Below are 9,263 nucleotides of genomic sequence, written 5' to 3'. Positions count from 1 at the left end.
CACACACACGCTCGCACACACACATACCAGAATCCAACTTAATTTTTCTGAACCTGGTCCGCTTATGGTAGTATGGCTTGGGGTGTACAGAGTTTTCCTTCGTAGAATGAAAAATCACAACGCCTGGATCCCGGCTTCCCCACCCCCACCTCCCTCTCTTCATTTATCTCAGCACAATGGCGCTGGTTGGCTTTGAAGATGAGTTGCAATCAAGTTCTGAAACGGAAGAAAGAGAATTCTGATTTGTGGGAGGAAGAGGCTCTGACGGAGCATTGCATTTTAATGGCTCTTGTTTATTAATGGCCCAGGCTTTCCAGAGCCACGTTCGACTGTGAGAGCTGGAGGGGCCCTGCCGATTCTGTCTCCCAACAGAGGCAGAGCAGGGGGATCCACTCCCAGGCAACAGAGGTGACTCTGAGCTACCTGGGCCTGGGCGCAGGGTGGCGCGCGGCTGGGAACAACTGAACAACTGGTTTGTAAAATGTGTAGGGAGTGGGGAGCGCCGGTCAAAAGCAAAATCAATCACCAGAAAATTGAGAAACTTCATTTGCAGCTGCTGAGGGAGAGATTAAACAATCACAGAAAACAAAGCTCCCCTGAAAAGAGGTATTTAACTTTTAGGTTGCCCTTAGAATCTAGGGTGAAGGAATACTCTAGAATGGATTTCCGGCTTTGTCTCCCGCCGGCAGCTATTGACATATTTATTTGCATGCGTGTATTTGCTTTGAGCGACACTTTCTGGTGTGAGATGAGACTGCCCGGAGCAACACTTCACCCTAAGCCCCTGCTTCCTTTAGTCCAGAAGCTCCGGTTACAACCTAATGTTATTTTAACAGTTTTTCTTTAATTTAACGATATTTAATTTGCATTCACTCAAGTGACATACAATAGATCATGCTATTACCATGATTTATATCCTACGAACTGGCATAAATCCACCATTATAAATTGCGCCTGTAAACGAAACTATTATTTTACAGGAATTACCGCAGCAAAAAGGCTAAGGAGCCTCCAAGTCAACCTTAGTCAAACCTACTCTTTAGAGTTTTATATTTTATGCCCGCAATAAATGCTTTCCTGAAAGCTCATAACCCACACACACACACAAAAGTCATTTGAAGTACATTAATTACGATAATACTATCCAAAAAGCTGCAAGGGCCTATTTTTGTGACATCATTCTCTGATTTCTTACTACCTTAAATTATCCCTTTGATGGCCGCAGAGATTAACAGTCATGCTTTTATCATTAAATATAAGGCATTTTAAAGCTTCATCCACCTAGGTTCTAATTGATATTGCTTTCAGTTGGCAGATAGCGACCTGATTTATAATTTAAATATGCAGTATTATCTGCCTCTCTTGAGCAGAGTGAGAAAGCAAAGTCCCTCTCATCTTTCTCGGCAATGTTAGCATCAAGGAAAAGTCACTTTCCCTTTTTTTCCCCTCCTTTTATATCCTGAGCCTAATTGAAAACTGTTCATTGAATTGCAACATGATAGAAAAGTCTTTTTATCTCTCAATTTGTCCATTAGCGATTATAATTGAAGTTATCTGCTACAGCGCCGACTTGTATTGTTCTCGTTAAAATTCTGAGTTTCTCTAAATCTTTCAGAAGACATCAAAAAAAATGCATATGTGTATCTGTGTGTGAGCACACACACACACGTGCACACACACTTCTATGGCTCAGGCTGTTGCTGCTGAAATGGAGGCTCACACTCACTAACACTCCACGTGGAGAAAGGCACACAAAGAAGGAAGTCAGCTAATTTTGCTGGGGAACGTGTTGCATAATAATCTCAGCAGCGTGACCATAAGGTTTGCTAATTGCCACATCTGTTTAACAGCTGTCAGGCGCTCCCCACATGCTGTCATCAATATTACAGTGCCACACATTACCACGCGTTTTATTGTTTTCAACTCTTATTTATTTGTCGTAGACCCTGCTACAGCTGATGACGTCTACTTCGGTTAGGCCACTAATGATTTTAGGGCTTTTTTTTTTTTTTTGGAGAAATCTCTATTCAATCCAGTTTTACAGTTTGGGTGGATGTTTTATTTCCTGTCGCCCACTTCCTGATTACTAGTTTCCCGTCCCTCCCCAGAACTTCCTGATGGGGACAATGCTAATTCTTCCCCACCCCCAGTCATGGATGCCCTAATGGAAACCAGGAAGTTTCCCAAAGGTCTTTTTCTTTCCCTAAATCTTGAGGCCGAGCCATGGCGAAAATGATGAACGAGCAGTTGTTACATCACCGCATGGGCCGCCTCCACACAGGCAACACCGGCCCTGCTGATTTTTTTCATAATTACTTTTGCATTTCACCTGGTTCTTTGCCACAATACTTTTTATTTTAAGCACAGCATACCACAACATCTATTAAACCCAAAGCAGAGGTTGACAAACTGCAGACAGAGTGGAACACACAGCACCTGATGTAAGACGAATTGATAAGTGTCAGTGGCCTCCATTATCCGGAACATGGGGCCTCCGTGTGATATATTATTACCCATGCCAACACCTTCCGTCTCATTAATAGTCCGGGACATCAGAGCTGCACAGGACGATGGTTCATTTGGGGCAGTTCAGAGGGACACAGTGTTTGTCTACCCCGATTCCATTATTTTCCTCATTTTGCCCTGCATCTTCCCATGAATTATTAAGCCCCGGACTGTTTACTTAAGGATCTAATTTTAGCGCATGTGTCCAGCTGAATTCTGTTTTTCTCCTCTAATGAAATAAAAATAGTGTGAGAATTTCCATTCGGGAGCCCAAATTTTAGATCTGTCACGCACGAGGCCACTCGTAAAGGTCACTCTGCCTCCCACCCACACAGCAAGGCCATCTGATGAGTCTAAAAATCCATTTGGGTTACACATCACATCACGCCAACAAATTAAAATGCAGCTGCTGGGTTAAATCAAACACGATTTGCATGCACGTTCGGAGAGACAGATGAAAGAAGGAACGGCCGATACGAGTCACCCTCTTGGAAATAGCTTCTCCAAAATGAAGGGACCTGATTGGAGGTCAGTCCTGGGAGGAACCGTGAGTGACCACCATTATCATTGACATCGCCATGCCTGGTCCTACCCATCCTGGTAATAAGATTTGGGTATCTCTAGTTTTCAACTCTGCTGAAGTGAACCGTTTAGAACCCAATCACACCACAGCCAGACACTGAACACGAGGCTTTCTGAGCACACACAGAGATGAGCTTAAATATAAAACCAACTTGATTTTTCTAAAGAAGGACCAAAGGCTCACATTTTTTTTAACAGATTAGAAGATGTTTAAAATTTTCAAGAGATGTTTCACTGAGGGGTTTTCTGGGGAGGGGTGTGCGCATGCGCGTGCGTATGTATGTATGTATGTATGTATGTACATGTGTGCGTATGTGTTTCAAGGCATCGCTCTAATCCTGCAGGAGGGAAGTGTATGTTGACTCCTGCCACAGCTGGAATTTTCAGGATGAGGTTTTACAGCTTTATCAACAACAAAAAAACATCTTTTCAAAACATTGTGACCGCAACACAGACAGCATGTAGAAGAGTGTTGGATCTGTCCCTAAGATCTCCACAGTCCTTCCTCTTGCTCAGGTACCCTTCCCCCAGCTCCTGTGAAGCAGGAAATGGCACAAAATCTCTGCATTCCTTCATTTCTGTTGCCGCGATAAACTGCCATGACCAAGGGAACTGAAGGATGGAAGGGTTAAATCGGGCTTGCAGCTCCAGAGGTTTGAGTCCACCGTGGCAGCGGAAGCATAGCACCCATCTGTGTGCATGATGTCAGAACAAGAAGCTAAGAGCTCACATCTTCAAATGCAAGCACAAAGCAGAGAAAGCAGACGTGAAGTGAGGCTGGGAACTCTCAAAGCCCACTGCCAATGGTATGCTTCCTCCAAAAAGGCTACATCGCCTAATCCTAATCAGGGCCACCAACTGTGGACCAAGTGTTCACGCACCAGAGCCTCTGAGGGGCATGATCATTCAAACCACCACAGAGGCCATGGCCCTGTGATGCCAGTGTCACTACACACCTGGGGACCTGCTCTTTGTGCTGGAGAATGAAGCACAGTTAATAAAACTCAGAGACAGAAATCAGGGTTCAACCTAAAGACCGGAAAAGCAAAGCAGCCAGCCACTGGCTCTTACCTCTATCTCAGTCCAAAAATGGAAATCCTGCCTCCAGGAATCTCAGAATGAGACTGAGCCTGAGAGCTGTCTCCTCCCGTTTTATAATCCTCTCTAGTGCTGGTATTAAGGGTGTGCACCACTACCGCCTGGATGCTATGGCAACTCGGGTGGCTACTGGGATTAAAGGTGTGTGTTGTTGCTGCCTGATCTGTAAAGGCTGGCCAGAGTGGCTGTTTTACTTTTCTGATCTCAAGCAGGCTTTATTTATTAAAACACAAATGTAACTACAAGAGAACTTGGCCTTTGTGTGCAAGAAGCTGCGAACAGAGTGCTCAAAGACAGTTTAGTCATGGTACCATGCCAGGCTGCAGACCTGTGTATGGAATGATATAGATATGAATAATTTGCATTAGTATAGATTTTGCTTTATTGATAGAGATTTAAGGTCAATTTTCTTATATGTATAAGTGTTTCTGATTTTGATTAAGGTATTGTGATTGTGTAGTTCATTTAAATATGTACTGTATAATTAAGAAATATAGATTAGTGGATAATCATCAGTAATAGTAGAGCTTGTAGTCATGTTAGTTAGATTTTCTAGATATATAGAGATATATTTTAGATAGACATTCTTCATGTCTTTCAAAGATTATAGAATATGGCATTTTAAATGTTTTAATAACTTAGGACTTTTCATGACAATGAGACATGTCTGCTCCTGGTGGCACCAATCTACTTCGAGAGGAAGATGGGCATCGAAGAGGATCCTTATGGAGTTTGATAGCCATTTGGGCAAGAAACTGCTCTTGCCTGGACTATTGCATAAACTGGACACAGAGAACCCGCAGAGAGAGGACTACTGAACTTGCCTAAGGTGAGATGATCTTTCGGGGTTCCTGATTCATGAAAGAGTCTGCGAGACATTCTGCAGGACACAACAGATAGTGACTGAACTGACTTTGAATTTTCCTGCTTTATGGAAATGTCTGCTGGATACCATGGGCCTGAAGGCTGAAGATGGATGCCCCAACAGTACAAAGGAACTTTGGGTGACTGTCCAGGCAGCGAGATGTCTCTGTCATTTCTAGAGTTTTGAAAGTTGCTTTTTTCTTGTTTGCTTAGGTAGTATTGTATCTTTCTGGAGTCTTTGATGGAGTTAAGAATAGTTAGTTATAGTTATAGTTTTCCTTAGTTATGATAAAGATTATTGTAATTTTTACTTGATAACTTTTGTTATATGTAATTTTGCTATGTTAAAGTTAAAGTCCTTTTTTTTGTTTAAACAGAAAAAGGGGAAGTGATGTGGGAGTGTCATATATCAATCTGTTGATTTCATTGGCTAAGCAATAAAGAAACTGCTAGGCCCATTGGATAGGCCCACCCTTAGGTGGGTGGAGTAAACAGAACAGAACGCTGGGAGGAAGAGGAAGTGAGGTCAGACTCCGCAGCTCTCCTCTCCGGAGCAGACGCAGGAGAGATGCCATGCTACCTGCTCCAGGGAAGACGCACGCTATGAAGCTCCGACCCAGGATGGACTTAGGCTAGAATCTTCCCGGTAAGCGCACCTAGGGGCGCTACACAGATGATTAGAAATGGGCTAAATTAATATGTGAGAATTAGCCTAGAAGAGGCTAGATAGGAATGGGCCAAAGCAGTGTTTAAAAGAATACAGTTTCCGTGTAATTATTTCGGGGGTAAAGCTAGCCGGGCAGGCGGCTGGGGTGTTTGGGGACGCAGCCCCGCAGCCGCTCCATATTACTACAATGGAACACAGTGAAGGAATACATTCGAATGCATAGGAAGTGTGCAAAATGTCTCCAATGGGAAATGGTGGCCTGGACTCCCTCCATCTCACCTCACTAAAAGCCGGGCCTCATGCATGCTTGTAACCCAACACTGGGGAGGTGGAGAGAGGACCCTGGGTCTCACTAGCTAGTCAGTGGAGCCTAACTGGTGGACTGCAAGCCAATCAGAGACCCCATTCTCAAACAAGGTGTATGACGCTACTGCAGATGATGCTCATGATTGTCCTCGATCCTCCATACATATGTGTATACATGTTCACATGCATTCATTCATGATAATATACATAAAAGATATTCACAGAAATAAGAAACAACTTTGGGGAAGTGAGATGGCTCAGTGGATGAAGAGGTTTGCCACCAAGCCTGGTGAGCGCATTTGCTTCTCTTCCTCAGAACCTAAGACAGATTCTCAGCATTGACCTGGGGGAAGCCTGCAACCCCAGCCTCATACGCTCACAGCCCCGCACAGAGACAACTAGGACATTAGGACATTAGGACATTTGCACTTTCCTTCTATCAGGGATTCTGTCACAGGGATGGCAAAGTCATTGCCATGTCCTCCTTCCCACCCTGCCAACTGCCTGAGGTGGATCAAGAAGCCCAGAAGACCTTTTGCAAGTCTGAAGTCCTTCTAGGCAATGATGAGTCTAAGTTCCTCCTGTATTTTGAAATCTGCCCTTCCCAGTGGTTTGATGCCAGTGTTGGCTCAAAACAGGTTTTTTTTTCTGAATTCACATCTCCCTCACATCCAATGGGCCCCCATGCAGCTTCCCATAGCCTTCCTGACTCCTCCCACTTCTCTCATTAAGTCCCACAGATTTCCACACTTTCCCCTTCTCTGTCAGCAGCTTGGCTGCCCCAGGGTCCTCGTCCCAGCTGGAGACACTTGAATTGGTCTCTTAAAGCCAGCAGGACAAAAGCCAACTTCTGCAACACCTGATATAAGAGCCAGGCCCCAGATGACCACCCAGCTACACCATCTGAAACCACTTAATACCAAGTCACACCACAGGCCTTTTCAAACGCCGTGCCCTTAGCTTAGCCCACCCCACCCCATCAAGTTCCCATGCACCCTCACAGACCCAGAACAAGTGACTCCTGCCTTGTGAAAATCCCCATGACCCACCACCCATTCGGTGCTCCCATCCCCTCCTCCCTTCTAGAGGCCATTTTTCCTCTTCTGTGACACTTTCTTTACATCCTAAGACATCTTCCTGCATGCCACTCTAGAGGACCGCATTGTTTCTGTCTCCCAAAATGGAGACAGGGTCTGTCTTTGGTGGATAACGAACACTTGGTGAAGGGTTCACGGATTCCCTGATAGTACCTACTTCCTAGCATGTCCGCGGGAATGGCAGCGCTCTTTAAACATCTCTCCTGTGGGAGGATCCTGCTCATTTGAGCTGGGTGGAGGAGATAAGGGACCCTCCTCCAAGCCTCTTCCTGTCTCTCTCTTTGCCTCCCCTGCTATCATGCAATGACATCTCTTCCCCATTATTTTGGTGCTGGTGCCAGAAAAATGGTTAACTAGGAGAAAACCACCTTCCCTTTGGTCTCTGCCAATGGTGTGGTAGTGGAACCAGCTCTCACCAGCTCACTGGAGCCCACTGGTACACTATCAGGAACTTTCAAAGCCTCGAGATATTATATGAATAGTTCAAAATCAGCCATGGTGGGAGGAGATAGGCAGGACCCCCTACACCAACCCGGATCCCGCTGTTACATATCTACCAGCCTGCCGGGCAACGGTGGTGTACACCTTTAATTCCAGCTCTTGGGAGGCAGAGGCAGGTGGATCTCTGTGAGTTTGAGGCCAGCTTGGTCTACAGAGCAAGTTTCAGGACATTCAGTTACACAGAGAAACCTTGACTTGAAAAACTAAAAATTTACTGGCTCACCTTAAGCTCAGCCCCTGTGGTTTGGCAAGAACTGAACTCAGCCATGGCCGGCCGGGTGTGGATATTTCTCTCACACCTGTCCATGAGGTACAGCCCAAGCCTCCCAAGACAGCAATCACTGGTTCATAAACAGGCACACTGTTCTATCTAGCTGACCAAAGAGAAACTCTCCCGGGACTCTTTGGGAAACTACCGAAGGGAGAGACTCCTTTCACTGAAGTGACTGGAACTTTCAGGCCCTGGCGAGAAAGCCCTCAGGAGGGAGAAGTGTAAGGCGGGAGAAAGAAGGAAGCAGGGAGCCAGGCATTCCACAGTTGATTTCCTCTCTCTTCCTCGTCTCTGGTTGATGCTGTTCTCAGCTCTTTCAATTATGCAATCTCCTTATCTTCATACCGCTGAGAATATCTAACAGAATTTCTCCAACAGCAGCTAAATTCATATGCCTGTCATTTTGTTTCCATTAATCCTTCATCAGAGCCTCTCACATAGCTGAGGAGAACACTGCAAGAGACTGGTTTCAAACAAACAAACAAAAATCCACCCAGGAACATCTGTCCCCAGGTGTTAGAGACGCTCCTTGCAGCGTTGACCTGCACTGGAGCTGAGTGGCACCCTGGCTTCCCTGCGGTCTGTAAAGACCTCTCCTGCATCCCTCTGTCCCCACTCTTATCTCCCGTTTCCTTCTCATCACAACTGGCCAGATGTTGGCTTCTGGAGGGTGAGGATGTTGTCCATGTTTTGCCCCTAATGAAAGCAGTAATTCTGGAAGTTCACTCCCAAAATGTGACGGCCTGGTCATTGTCAGACTCTCCTCATTGAGGACACAAAGAGGCTCTTGCTGCAGCTCCTGACAGGTGAAGACTTTAGCTGTAGACTGTCAGCAGAAATAACAAGAGTCCTAAAAGCCAACCTTCTCACTTGCTTTGGGATGGGTTCATCCAAAGAGGTCGTCTGGATGGGTGCCGTGCATGAGGGCACATGCCCTAATTGCCTTTCTGTTGTTGCTGGGAAAAAACACACTGACCAAAAGCAACTTAAGGAAGGAAAGGGTATACTTGGTTTCTACTTCCAGGTCACAGTTCATCTTTGAGGGGAGTCAGAGCGGAAACTCAAGCAGGACGCCACAGGGAAACACTGTGTGCTGGCTCACTCAGGCTCAGCTAGTTTTCTCACACAGTCCAAGACCATCTGCCCAGGGGATGGTGCTGCCCACAGTGGGCCGGATGCTCCTATATCAGTTTGTAATCAAGACAATCCCACAGGCCAGTCTGAAAGTTCCTCTTCAGATGACTCTGAGATGTCAAGTTGACAGGTAAAACTAAGATGTGGTACCAAATACTTTTTTTTTCTACTATTGTGGTAAGGAAGAGCATATAACACAAGATCTCCCCTCTTGGAGATGCAATACAGTATTAACGGG

This window comes from Microtus pennsylvanicus, chromosome 2 (assembly GCF_037038515.1).
Source record: "Microtus pennsylvanicus isolate mMicPen1 chromosome 2, mMicPen1.hap1, whole genome shotgun sequence".
NCBI classification, from domain to species: domain Eukaryota; kingdom Metazoa; phylum Chordata; class Mammalia; order Rodentia; family Cricetidae; genus Microtus; species Microtus pennsylvanicus.
The sequence above is the reverse complement of the archived record's forward strand: the minus strand, read 5'-3'. Positions refer to the sequence as shown.